Here is a 15,149-nt window from a genome sequence, read left to right as displayed (position 1 = left end):
AGATTTATGAATGGACCCTAACCAGTATGAACAATATGATATCCAACACCATAATAGCTGGGGACATCAACACCCTGCTGATAGAACTGGACAGTCCTCCAAACTGAAACTAAACAAAGTAATAAGGGACTTAAACATGACCCTCAAATGTTTAGGCTTGATTGACAGACACAGAATGTACCATCACAGAACTATTGAGTATATGCTTTTCTTACCAGCCAAACTAACCATATTCTAGGAGACAAATCAGACCTCAAGAAAATTGAAAGTATTGAAATTATACTTTGTATCTTTTCAGACCACAGGGGAATAAAGGTAGAACTCAACTCCAACAAAAATCCCACGCAAAGTCATGGAAACTAAACAACCTTATACTGAATGAGAGCTGGGTCAAGGAGGATATAAAGCAGGAAATCATTGGTTTTCTCGAACATAATGAAGTCACAAGTTATCAGGACCTGTGGGATACTGCAAAAGCATTATCCAGAGGGAAATTTATCTCATTAGATCCCCATCCAAAAGACAGAAGGAGCACAGAAACAACCAAAAGAACCTCCTCAAGGAACTGGAAATGGAAGAGCAATCCAATCCCAAACCTAGCAGAAGAAAAAAAAAAAGTCAGGAATAAATGAAAATGAAAACAAAAAAATCATTCACAAAATTAATGAAACAAAAATTGGTTCCTCAAAAAGATAAACAAAATCAATAAATCTTTGGCCAGATTAACTAGAAACAGAAAAGTAACATCTCTAATAAACTCAATCAGAAAGGAAGAAGTGGGAAATAACAACAGATACTCAAAATATATAAGAGATCATTTCTGATTGCTACAAAAAAACTCTATGCCCAGAAATTTAATATTGATGTGAAAATACTCAATAAAATCCTTGCAAATATAATACCACTACACGTTAAAAAAATTATACATCATAATCAAGTAGGCTTCATCCCAGGGACAACACAGTTGGTTTAACATATGCAAATCCATAAATGTAATTCACCACATAAATACAAACGAAAACAAAGATCATATGATCCTCTCAATAGATGCAAAAATTCGGCATCCTTTTCTGACAAGACAATTTAAGAAAATAGGCATAGATGGGTCATTTCTCAAATTAATAGAGGCCATCTACAACAAATCCACCACCAATATCACACTGAATAGAATAAAAATGAGAGCATTTCCATTTAGAACCAGATAAGGATTCCCACTGTTGCCACTACTATTCATCATAGTTCTGGAAGTTCTAGTCAGTGCAATCAGGCAAGGGGATATTATGAGCATAGAAATGGGGGCAGAGGAGCAAACTCTTGTTCTTTGGTGATGATATTATCTTACACTTAGAAAATTTTAAAGACTCAACCACAAAACTCCTAGAAGTGATCACGAAATATAGTAACAGGGCTAGGTGCAATGGCTCATGCCTGTAATACTAGCATTCTGGGAGGCCGAGGTGGATGGATTGCCTTAGCTCACAGGTTTAAGATCAGCCTGAGCCAGAGCAAGACCTTGACTTCATCTAAAAATAGCCAGGCATTGTGGTGGGTGCCTGGAGTCCCAGTTTTTTGGGAGGTTAAGGCAAGAGAATTGCTTGAGCCCAAGAGTTTCTGGTTGCTGTGAACTGTGACATCATGGCACAGAGTGAAGACAAGGTAAAACTTTGTCTCCAAAAAAATAAAAAATATATAATAACATCTCAGGGTATAAAAGCAATGTCCACAAATCAGTAGCCTTTCTACATGCTGATAAAAGTCAAGCTGAGAAAAAAATCAAGGACATAATTCCCTTCACAGTAGTTTCAAAGAAAATGAAATGCCTGGGAACATGTCTAACCAAGGAGGTGAAGGATGTCTACAGAGAGAATTATAAAACCCTAAGAAAAGAAATAGCAGAAGACATTAACAAGTGGAAGAACATACCATACTCTTGGCTGGGAAGAATCAACATTGTTAAATGTCTTTTCTACTCAAAGCAACGTACAGATTTACTGCAATTCCCATTAAAATACCAACATCATACTTTGAAGAACTAGAAAATATATATATTTTTACATATATATAAATAGAAGAATTAGAAAATATATATATTCAAGTATGATATAAATATATATACATTTATTTTATATATAATATATATTTATATATAATAAAAATAGATATAAAAATATATAACATATAATATATAATATAATAAATATGTAATAAAATATATAATATAACAAATATATATTTTCTAGTTTTTATGTTTATATGTTGTATACATATACATATTTATATTGTATATTATATATGGAAATAGGTACATATTTATATATATATTTATTTTACATATATATATATATGCTTTTTCTTAATGGAACCAGAAAAAAACCCTTACAGCCAAAACAGTTCTTAGCAATAACAACAAATCTGGAGGCATCATGTTAACATATTTCAGGTTATACTACAAATCCACAGTGATCAAAACAGCATGGCATTTGCACAAAAACACAGACATATGGAAAGAAATAGAAAACCCAGAGATGAAACCAGCCTTCTTTTGACATTTGATATTTGATAAACCAAACAAAAGCATATACTTGGGAAAAGTGTCCCTATTCAACAAATGGTGCTGGGAAAACTAGATAACCACATGTTAAAGATGGAAACTGGGCCCCCATCCCTCACCACCAACAAAAATTGACTCTGGATGGATAAAAGATTTAAATCCAAAACATGAAATGATAAAAATCCTAGAAGAAAGTCTAGAAAAAACTCTTGATGATATTGGCCTGGGGAAATATTTTATGAAGAAGATTCCACTGGCTATTGTAACAACAACAAAAATATATGCCCATCAACCTTGGATTAATAAACTGTGATATATATATAGCATGGAATGCTTTTCAACCACACAAAAAGATGGAGACTTCATATCTTTTGTATTAACCTGGATGGAGTTGCAGAGCATCTATTTAGTAAAGTATCACAAGAATGGAAAAGCAAGTGTACAATGTACTCAATACTAATGAAACCAGTAGATGATCAAATACACGCCCATATGGGAGAAAAAAACAAACTCAGTTGGGGGGAAGAAGGGAGGAGGGAGAGAGGAGGAGGGAGGTGGATTGGTGTGCTGACACCTGACAGGCCCAATTTAAATATATATGGCACATCTGCTGGGTGAGGGACACAACTACAACTTGGACTTTACCTAACAGGTGCAAACAATGTATCCTAATTGTTTGTACACTAATTCATCTGAAATAAATTTCCTAGTGTGTGACTCCATTATTTAATCACCTCCCTATTATTGAGCATTTTGTTTGCTATGTTAATTAATACAACATTATAGTATTGTCATTTAAAAAAAATTCAACATAGAAAGAAATACAATAGCTACCTAAGGGCATAGCTACTCCTACTATATTTGGTGAATAAAGGCAGTTGTTCTCAAGATACGTTCTATCAATTTATATTGTGTTCTATTAAGTATGAAGTTCTTGGTTCCACAAATTCTCATAAAAATAGCTTCATAATAGAAATTCCTCCCCACCCCAACCCACCCTGGAGTTTGAGTGTTTTCAGTTTATTCTTACTACATTCTTACATTTGTATTATTTTCTCATGTTTTACTCTAAATATATATCTCCCAATAACAGTATATGATGCATCTTCCAATGACTTTGGTCCTTCCTAATTAACATCTTGTACTTTGTTTAACTCTCTTTGGGGATTTCTTTTATACTCTAGGGAAAAAATTCACATAATTTTTTTTAGCATATGTTGATTTTAATCCTTCATCATTTCACTTTATTTTCCTCACAATTTAAATTCAGCAAATCTTGATGCGTGGGAGGAGCATGTTGCTGGTACTGCTTCCTACCACGTTTCACTCTCATCTGAAGTTTACATACTGTGCTAGGTTATGTTTGAGCCTTATTCATCAGTATTGTGAATCTACCTTTGTGCACAGTTGCAGGGACCCAGTAAGCATCCAGCAAGTATTTGTTGAGTGAGTGGATGGTTGAATGCATACTTGGGCAAGGCCACCCCCCTCCCCCCACACACAGTCCTGGGCTTTCAGGCTTTGCCTCTCTGTCAGCCTTAGCTTTCCTCCCAGTCCCTGTGTATCTCGCCTGATTTCCCAATTACTTGGCCAGGGTCATTGGTTGATTCAGTGCTTTAGTACTGTGGTCTCTTAACCTCTTTCTATGTGTGAGGAAAGAAAAATCTTTTCTCCTTTCTCCATCTAATGAGATGCTGGTATTCCAAGGAGACTACGGGAACAGTAAGACAGGTTAACCCAAAAGCAAATGCCTAAGAACAGAACTAGAGAAGACTTCATCCCGCTGCTTCACAGAACCCACCTGCACCCTGGCTCAGCTGACTTGCCTTTGCCTCACCCTAAAGGCTCTCTGTACTCACCCTCTGCATCCCCAAATTCCATCACCATCAATTTGCTTGAAACTAGTTATATTAAGCTGCTTTTACTTTGGTTAAGCTTAGCATCTTCACTTACTATTATAAATGAGTCAATGAGCTATGAATGTCTAAAAAGGCTTTGCCTCCAGCAGGCCACAGTTGTGATCTTGATTTTAGCCTGAGGAATGTTGCTAGTTCCCAACTCAATTTCAGAACCATGATGAGTGACATTTCACGAAACAGACTGCATGAAATCCTTTCTCACTAGGTTAACTCATTTGTCTTTATTCTTTAAGCAATCACACTCCTTCTTCAAGCAAATAAATGAACATAATGTTATTAGCATAACAACAACAAAAAATATAAAACAACAGGGGATTGTTTTCCTATAATCTATAAAAAGGGAAAAATTATTTCCATAAATTAAAAGAAGAGAATAAAAGAAAATCCAGTGCTTAAAATTGTACATATTCTAAACATATATATCAAATTATTGTGTCTAGAATCAGTTTCTGAAATACTGGACTAAAGCTCTTCCTCCTTCTCCACTTCCTGTAGTGGTAACTAGAACAGTCACCCTCCTAGTGATGGGGGCCAGAATGCCAGGTGTTAAACCCAAACCACATCTGATGACTCACAAAAGCTAACGATTCCCTTAGCCTTGGCATTTTCCACTGCACTTCTTCCTACCATTTTCCCAGGCCATCAGCCTAATTCATACTTCCGCATTTCATACCAAAGTTTCTAAAGAAAGCTTTTGTTATTCAAACTTACATCTCTGTAGTTTCTAGAATACAAACAGGCAGGTCCTGACTCTCAAATGCACCTGTTGTCTAGGTCAAATTTAGATTCCAGACCTGGCAGTACTTAGCATGACGTCTTCAACTTGATTTTGTATCATAGCCCTTGACTCTTACCCAGCTTACTTTATGTTAGTGCTTTGCCCGAGAACCTTCTCCAGACTCCTCCCCAGGATAACTTGTATTTATTCTTTAAAACAGCACAGGTAGGACCTCCTCCAGGAAAACTCTACCCAAACCTCTCATTTTATACTTTCACTCAGAATTAGATAAACTTTTCCTGTGCTCCCATAACGTTACATTTTTTCTCTCTAATAACACAATAATTCTGCTTTTTAAATGTCATGTGCCTCCAGGGTATAAACTCCTTGAGGGCTGGGCCCACAGCTTTACTCTGTGGTTCTCAAGTGCCCACCTCCCCCAGTCCCATCCCCTGGAGGCTCATACTGCTCCCCAGCCTTTGTTGAAAACAACAAAAATAGATAACCTCATCGAAAAAAATGTCATGTCATGTCGTAGTCTATATGATTTAAATAGTAGTGTATGTATGTTTATACTTTAGCTTTTGAAAGTCTTCTCCCCATCAGTAGCTACAATATGTTCCAAGTTTTTAATGATTTTTCAATAAGTTTATTATAGAATTTTTTCACAATTCAAATCATGTTCAAACCCTAGATTACTTCCTGTTCAAATATTATGATAATATTCCAATATATCATGAGTCCCATAGAGCAAATTTCACTTTTCTTTTCAGCTTCAAATTCTACATGTAAAGAACAATGAAACATTTTAATGAAGTTTGAAAGTAAATCTCAATCATTTCAGACATTACATCTTTGTCACACTGCCTCTCTACAAACAGAACATCATTTACATTTTTTCTAATTCTTCTTTAAATAACCAGACTCCTTCAACTTTGTGATCTAATTCTGTTTGTTGCTTCTTACCATCTGTTGTGCAGCTCTTCCTCACTTAAGTGTCACTGCTTTTCCTACTTTGCTGGTTATTTAATTGAAAGTACTTATTTGGGAAAAAAATTGCAAAAGGGAATGATAGAGAAGGAAATTTGGAGCAGATAAGGAGGTAAATAGGAAGACCTATTAGTTTGCCCTTTCTCAGAAAGGACACACTTGATTCTGTCACTTATGTGTCATTTATATGATGCTACTGTGTTTTACGCACTTTATAAATACAATAACTTCTTCAGTTTGCTTCAGTACTCTAGCCAGGTCAGTACTGACACTGTCATTCCCATTTTTTATAAAAGAAATCTTAGGCACACAAAGTTAAGCTACCTTGTTCAATGTGTCAGAACTGAGCATTTCAACACAGCCAGTCTTGGCTCCAAATTCATAAGGTTAACTACACCATTTTGATTTTTCCTTGGGAAGTTGAATTTCTCATAGTGAAGTGAAGTTTGCAGCTGACTTGCTTCCTTTGTCCACCATCTAGTAATGGTGGTCTCCAGCTAAGTTGGTCCTGTTGGCCTTGTTTCAGCAGCCCTTTTCCCTTCCCCATTCTCTATGATTTATACATCTCTTCCTTTAGTTTAAGGGTAGGTCTGAGGAGTGAGATGGAGTGGGAGTATACTATGGCTGATTACTGCTGGTTGCAGGGTGGGTGCAAGGATGCTTACCATGATGCACTGGCATGGGGAAGAAGTGTCTCCTGCAGTGTGCCAATAGCTTTACCACTGATCCAAGGAAAAATAATTTCAGTACACTTAGCTAACTGGACTCAGTGGGCTTAGGCAGAACGCCCACTTGGTAATGATGCCACAAGTCATCGGCAGCACAGAAGAGGAATAGATCATTGCCACTTTTTCAAGCTAAGGTCTGTTGATCCTTCCAACCTGTTTCAAAATGGAGTGACACAGTTCAATAACTTATTTTTTACACTTAATGGACCTATATAGGTCTTAAAAAATTTAAGTCATTGTTAATAAGAAGATAGTATGGGGACATGAGAACAGAACAGTGCATGAGAATGCACTGAGGATGTTCATACTCTTACACTGAAGGTGTATACACAAACACACATGTGCATGTATGTATCTGTGCACATTTACATGTAATTGTTAATGTAGAGAAAGAGTCCACTATAAAGAGGATGAATGGTGGATGTTACGTCTGCATTAGAGTACTCGTGTGTGTATAGTGTGTGTATTTCAGAGAGCATCAGAAATATACACAAAAACAGGAGAGAAAATATTAGAAAATAAATGAGTATGTGAAGAAAATAATGGCTGAGAGATTCTCCTTTACATAGGCAAGAGTGGATAGCAAACCATTTATGAAAAAATAATGAATGAAAACATCAAGTGAAAGAATAAGGGAAAACTTAATATGTGGATGAGAAATCAATGAATAAACATCTGAAGAGAAGATTGAAGAAATAGAGACAGAATGAGAAAATCAAAGTCAGAGAAGAGGAAACCCAAAAAAACAAAGAAGAAAGAAAGAGTTCAAATACAAAACAAACAAAATAAGAAAAGATAATAAAAACAAGAAACATTCAAAAGAAATAGAAAAGATCAGTAACTGGGAGAGGAACTAGCATTAGAACGGCTACATCTGAGACTCAGTGTAAGGATGGACGTGAGCCTTAATGGTTGTCGAATTAACGGTTAAATAACTAAATTAGGTGGGCAAGTGGATGCCGTATCTGATTAAATGCAGCTTGAGCCTTAAACTGTTTCCAGAAGATGTTAGAGACTGTGAAAGCTTAGGGCTTGAAGGCAGGTGAATCATAGGTGGTAAATAGATAATTTGAATTTTGATCTTAAATGACTTTTTTCATAAAAAGAAAAAAAAAGACAGAAGTACACATTGCATTACGAGTCAGCGTTAGTTTCTGAAGACTTGATTAACACTGGATTTTGGAGTGCCTTGCTTTCTCTTTACTACGCAACGATGGCTTCCCACATCTGTTTTTCGGGATTAAACATTCATAAAGCAAGATGGCCTATCTGTACGTTTTGGTTGGCAATTCAGGTAATTGCTCATTGGAACACATGGTGTCTAGGGGGCATCTTCTGACATGATTCTAATTCCTCCACATCTGCATTTCTTTGTTACCTGTGCACACGTTTCCTCTGTCCTGTTTTCCCTTGTTTGATTATTTCTCCACTTACTGCTTCAGTGGTGAGTGCTGGAGACCTGTGCTAGGCACAGCTTATTAAATCTTCCTTTGATCTAACAGTTAGGCTTAAGCATTCAGACATGTCTGACACAGGGGGCTACTCTACAAGGATCCAGAATTAAACACAGTGACACAGTAGCGATGTTTCATCCCTCCCTTGATAAAAGGAATGAACCTGTCCCCAGAGGAAAAGAGCCTTGATGAGGCCACTGAATCTGAAGCCGTAGAATCAATGACTGGAGAAGATTTACTTAAGGAGATACAAACTGCACAAGGACATAAAAGCACTTATTGGAAAGACATATAAAGTTCTCCAGAAGCTATTCAGAGGGAAAGCAAGCAAAAATAGACTCCATATCTCCGGAGAACAAAATGCCCACTGTTCTGTGTTCAGGGTCCTTCATCTGATGGTTCTCGAGTGAATCACAAGCACTCAACCCACCCTCAGCTCTGCCAAACCTAATCTTTTTATCCTATGGATACTTTTCTCCTTCCGTCCCAACTTGTTTATGTGCTTGCTTTTCATCTGTGTTTCACACCGTTGTTTTTTAGTTCTGTTAGTTCTTTTAAAAGTCTGCCTGAAGCCTCGTTTCTTCTGTTGAAATCTCTCTTGTTTTGTAGGCATCCCTGCCATTGGGGCAGCCCCAAGTCTTATTAAAGTTTTTAATGTGCTAGTATGCACAAGCTTCTCTCTTTCCTTTAAAAAAATTTTTTTACAAGCTCCTTTCTTGACTTTGTGTGCACTTTGTTTGTTTTCATTCAGAACACAGCCAGCCTCTTACAAAGGTTTTTTATTCTCTCTGCCGCTGGTGGCCTCCCTGCTCGGGCAGCTGCCAGCAGCTGGTCAGTGGGCGCTCCACACATCAGCCTGTCAGGAAGTGGAGCACCGGCAGCCCATTCCAGGGACTGTAGGAAATGTAGACCCCTGATTCAGTGTTACTCCCTAGAGATACAGCATTCTGTTACATCCTTACACTGATGCATTTCCCACTAGGCACACATGGGACACCATGAGGTTGAACTTGAAAAGTCGATTCCAATAGAGAGGAAATAAATAACGTGGAAAAGGGGAGCTGTAGTAAGGCCAGAACAAATCTGATAGACAATAATGATTTGAAAAACAACTGCAAATCATTTTTGATATTGGAATAGATATTATATTTACTTTTTGAGAATTATAAGAGTCACTTCAGACATAGACTGAATTGTCAAGATTTCACTTTAGAATGCTTAGGGACCCTCCCTAACAAATGCAAACATTGTGACCTAATTGCTTGAACACTTGCCTTAATGTGAAATTAAAAATATGTATTTTGGAAAGAAAAAAAATAATGTTTTATCTTCTCAGACACAATTTGTAATGTTTTTATTTTGTTTTAATCTATTGCCATTGCAGTGGCTACAAAATTATATTGTTTACAAAGGGACATCTGTTTTGACATTAAAAAGCAAAAGCTCTCATTAATTGAAGAGCCTTTATTTTCACTGAATCTTTGATCTTCTTTCTCTACTTTCAGTAGGTCTTAAATAGCAGGTATAGTAGAGAAAAGACCAAAAAGAAAACATGTTATCTATTCCTAAATTAACTCAGAATGGTAAAAAATGGATTTTCTGACTTTGTAAGATAGTGTGCATAGATGTACTGTATTTATTCGGTAGCTATAAAAGGCATTGCTGAAGATAAAAGCAGAAAAGAAAAACCCATTTAGTTAGCGCAGGGAGTCTGGAATTGATGCTATATTCTTTCTATCCAATTATTGCCAGAGTAGTCAGAGAGAAGTACATTTTCTTATAGCGCAGAAGCAGAGGTAGAGCACAGTTATATTTCAGTTCTAACAAACATTCTTGAAGAAGTCAAAGTCTTGTTCTGTAAAATACCCACTTTAAAATGCATGTGGTGATTGAAGCATTTATATAGTGAAGAGTAATAGTGCTTTAGGAGAATGTCTAGAACTTCATGAGGTTAGTCAAAGGAAAAGTGGTGATGTCTTCTGCACAGCCCTACATCACAGACCAGCAAACGACTCAGCACATATGGAGAGATGTCATGGAGGGGCCAATTCACAGTGAGGTGTTAATGACACATGTTGTAGTTATTCTGGATGTGCATAGCTTAGTGGATGGTTGTAAAAATAGCCCAGGTCCTTATACGTGATAGTAAAGACTATTGGTATCATAGAAAGCAAGCTTTTATACCTTTTTACACAGTTCTTGAGTACAAATTCTATCAATGTGGAGAGCTTCCTCAGTCCTCAACTTCATTTTCTTAATCATTTTTGTCAGCCCTCTAGGAGATGACAGGATTATAGAAAATAACAAGACACTCCCTCTTTTGCAAGCTCACTATGTGTGTGACAAGGAGGTCAGAAAAACTTGTACAATATCATGCAGAAAGTGTGATCGTGGAAGCTTAGAGTATCTACTATAATGTGGTGATGCTGATGTGCACATTGGCCTGGGACAATACCACTTCTGTGAAGTTTAGCATTTGTACTTTGTACTGAATCTTTGTACTTTTTCTTTATTTTTCTATTTCCTTCCTCCCTTCTTTCCTTCTTTCTCTTTCTCCATCCTTTCCTTCCATTCTTCTTTCCTTCTTTCTTTGACAAAATATTATTATTAGCAGTTACATTAAAATAGGTTTCCAACTTTATACTTGGTCATGTATCACTTGGTCAAGTGATTTAGATGATAACACATCTCTCTTTTCCTTGAGTCCTTTAGCACAAGGTAACGGGAAGTGTGCTGAGAGACCTAGAGCATGTGGTACCTCTGATCACCAGGGATAAAGGGAGAAAGATTCAAAGCTGCTCTTCCTGCTGGTTATTGCTTATAAGGTGCACAAAGCCAGAACACTGCCAGTGAGCAGAGGCAAAGGAAGGACATGTAGGGAATTATAGGTACATTCTACTTGGGATAGTGGAGGGAATGGGGCTGAGCTGTTACTCTCCTGTGTGTATAGAATAGTATGAATACTTTTCTCTGGGTGATTGTATAAACATGTAAGTATTAATTTATTATTCACTAATGTTTTTAAAAATTTTTTTAAATAAACTTTCAGAAGCAATAACTCAAAATTATAGATGCACCTTTAGTGGAAAATTTATCCCTAAATTTTCATTTTAAAAAGTTGAGATGATTATATAATTTGCATAATGCATTTGCCAATATTTATCAGAACATTAGTGATATGATAGCCTTATAAAAACCACAGGGCACAAATCTGCTAAGAAACATCAGTATTACTTCAAAGTTTAGTTTGTTAAAATTTTGCACTTACAACAGATAAGGTGTGTTTCCTTATTCATTTTTTTATCTTTCATTTCCATCACATGGTAGCTCTTATACATCAAATGATGGTTCTTCTAAATTAAAGGTAGTCATTTGCAATTGTAAGTTTTTTTGTGTATACATGTCTATGAAAAATGAAGTCGTAATTGTTAACTACTGAGTCTTTTACCTTCAAGAGGTAACTACTGAATGATGTGAATTTGATACCTTTGCTATTCAAAGTTGCAGGAAGAAGTCAGTTAATTCCAGTGACAGCTGTCTTTGCGTTCACAAAGTTAAAATCAAGTTCTTAGAGCTTAAATGTGGCTAAGTTGAAACCCAGACATTGTGAATATCACTGAATATTCAGTTGAGAAGTTCAACATTGGCTTGGCATCTTTGGCTCAAGTGGCTAAGGCGCCAGCCACATACACCTAAGGTGGCGGGTTTGAATCCAGCCTGGGCCTGCCAAACAACGATGGCTGCAACCAAAAAATAGCCAGATGTTGTGGCAGGCACCTGTGGTCTCAGCTACTCGAGAGGCTGAGGCAGGGGACTCGCTTGAGCCCAAGTGTTGGAGGTTGCTTTGTCTGTGATGTCACAGCACTCTACCCAGGGGGACAGCTTGAGGCTCTGTCTCAAAAAAAAAAAAAAAAGAAGTTGAACATTAAAGAACATTTTGTTTATGATGATGATATGATAGTACACACATTAAAAATAATATTCATATAAAATAAAGAAATATTTGGAGAAGAATCATATATATGTATAAAATGGGAAGATAATCATCAGGAAATAGAGGGTAAAATAAAATATGTAGATTAACTAAGACAGAAGAAAGTAGCCTTCAAAGGAATGGGATGGTACTGTCAGATGTACATATTAACAACACCATAAACTCTATACCTGATAATAATTGTACTGAGAGATTTTAATTAAAACATATGTAGTCTTACAATCCTCAAATTGAGAATGCACTTTAAAAAATGTTCATGGAATGGTTACAAAAATCAATCATTTATTTGGCTAACAAGAATATCTGTGTTAATTTTTTTAAGGAAAGTTTTTAATCAGCCTTGTTATCTAATCATACATATTAAATCACCTAAAAATTACAAGTGAACATTAAATATTTAACATCATCAAAACTGTACTGTCTAAATATATTTTTCAATCTTGAAATTCATACTAAAATTATAATTTTCCAGGAAAAAAGTAAAAGGGAATTCTTACGGATCAAAACCCATAGGTTATATAGCAAAAGCTTACCTCAGGCAACAGCATAGTCTCAAGCACTTTCATTACAAAACAAACAAGCAGACAAACACAATAGTTCATTTAATTATTCATCTTAAATAATTAAAAGATAAATATCAAATAAATTACAGTTAGCCAGAATAAATAATTTAAAAAGACAAAAAAAGAAATGAAGCCAATAAAATAGGGAAAATATAGATAATAATCAACTATAGTCAAATGTTGGTTCTTTAAAAAGATTAATAAAATTAAATTGAACTTCTCAGAACCCTAATTTAGGAAAAAATAGAGCATAGGATGCCATGATTACAAACATGAAAAGAGATATAACAGATGCAAGAAATGTTAAAGGCAAATCAGAACACAGCTTAACTAGTCAGGAAACTTAAAAGCCCAGAGGACCTGGACGACATCTTATCCAAATAAAAATGGCCAAAGATTAAAAAATGTTGAATAGCTCAACTTTCCTAAATGAAAGTAGACATGTATTTTGATATCTTCCACAGAAAAGGTCCCAGTCAGATGTTTATAGCTGAATTAGGAAAAAAAAAATTTAAAGAAATTATCATTTTAATATCATTTATATTTTTCTAGACCACAGAAAACTTGAGAAGCTTTTCTATTCATTTCGTGAGTCTAGCATATAAGACTAGCACAGTTGATAAACAAGAGAACTGGAACTCAATCCCACTGTAATTATAAATTTTAAAAATTCTAATAAAATGTTACAGAATATAACTAGCAATGTATTAAAAGTCCCAATCTAGTTTATCAAACAGGGATCTTACCAGAATTGAGAAAACTAAGATCATGATTCTCTAGATCAGGTAGTTGAAGAAGATGAATCTGGCTGGTTACATCAAAAGCCTCTGAAAAGGCATTTGATAAAAATGTAGTCACCAACCTTGATAAAGATTCCAGGCAAATGAGAAAAGGAGGAGACCACGTAAGTGTAACGAGCTGCCCAATAAACACATAAGAAAGTGGTGGCTCAGGGCTGTAATCCTCCAGTGGGCTGAGGCTGGTGGATTGCTTGAGCTCCTGAGTTCCAGATCGGCCTGGGTAAGAATGAGACCCCATCTCTACTAAAAATAGAAAAACTAGCCAGGCATTGTGGCTGTAATCCCAGCCACTAGGGAAGCTGGGCAACAGGGTCACTTGAGTTCAGGATTTTGAGGCTGCTGTCAGCTGTGATGACGCCATGCACACTGCCAAGGGCAAAGCAGTGAGACTCTTTCTCAAAAAACAAACAAGAAAACTAAAGGAATCTAAATAAATAAATGAAACAAAATTCTGAATCTAAATAAAAACTAAGAACTCTGGGATAATGGTAAAATTTTTCATCAACCGGAATTTACGTGGTGAATGTTGGTAACTTCAGGCAACCTGAGTAAAGTGGAGGCAAAAATCATTGTAAACCTTAGAAAGATAACAAAAGATTCTTCTAAGGTGATGGCACTGTGTCTTTAGAAATCACAAATGATTCTAAAAGATCCAAAGAACTTGACAAAGGAGCTAAAGATAAGATAAATAAAGAAAAAAACACTTATATTTCTCCACACAAGATATTAACATCAAAAATTGGGATAATATATAATTCTCAATAATAAATAAATAAAATATTTAGTATTTTTAATAAAAAGTGAGATATTTTAATGAGAATAATGGCATATTTACTTTTAAAACACTATAAAATCTTTTGAAGAATTAATTAGTCAAATGAAAAGTCATATTATCTTTATGCAAAGATTTAATATTAAACATATAAATTTTTCTACAATCAATATGTACATTCAGTGCAGCTCTAGTTAGAATTCTAACAGCTTTGTAAGTTAGAAAAAAAATTCCCAAACAACATATGGAAGAATAAATACCTAAACAAGGCAGAGAAATCATGAAAAATGATAATAATGATGGTAGCTTGCCTTATAGATAAATATTCAGAAGAGGTACCAAAAAGGAATTCAGATAAATTCCTTTCTAGTAGAATTAGAAAGAAAATGTTAATTATTATTAACATACTAATTGACTTTTTAACAAAAATATTTGTTCCCCATAACACTTTAAAATAAAATAAAATAAAATTGCCATCAAAGAAAAAGTAAAAATTTTAGGGCATAGAACAGATAATCTAGGACAGGAAAATATGGGAATGAGGGATCAGGGAGCAGAGAGGAGGGAGGGGCGTGGGGAGTCACAGAGTACAGGGGAGGGGAGGGGGAGTCACAGAGTACAGGGGAGGGGCGTGGGGAGTCACAGAGTACAGGGGAGGGG

The 15,149-nt window shown here is 35.7% G+C and overlaps 1 protein-coding gene and 1 non-coding gene across 2 annotated transcripts in view; both read left to right on the top strand.

The window, feature by feature from the left end:
- Nucleotides 1-15,149, top strand: part of NAALADL2 (N-acetylated alpha-linked acidic dipeptidase like 2) — a 979,797-nt gene that overhangs the window by 347,973 nt on the left and 616,675 nt on the right. The window lies entirely within an intron of this gene.
- On the top strand, nucleotides 14,195-14,265 carry LOC111726754. The gene has a single exon (XR_002774456.1). It is a non-coding gene; the product is annotated as a small nucleolar RNA SNORD56 (small nucleolar RNA).

The sequence above is a fragment of the Otolemur garnettii genome, unplaced genomic scaffold (assembly GCF_000181295.1).
Source record: "Otolemur garnettii isolate 467f Iridium unplaced genomic scaffold, OtoGar3 scaffold00078, whole genome shotgun sequence".
NCBI classification, from domain to species: Eukaryota; Metazoa; Chordata; class Mammalia; order Primates; family Galagidae; genus Otolemur; species Otolemur garnettii.
This window is presented reverse-complemented; position numbering and strand designations above follow the sequence as displayed.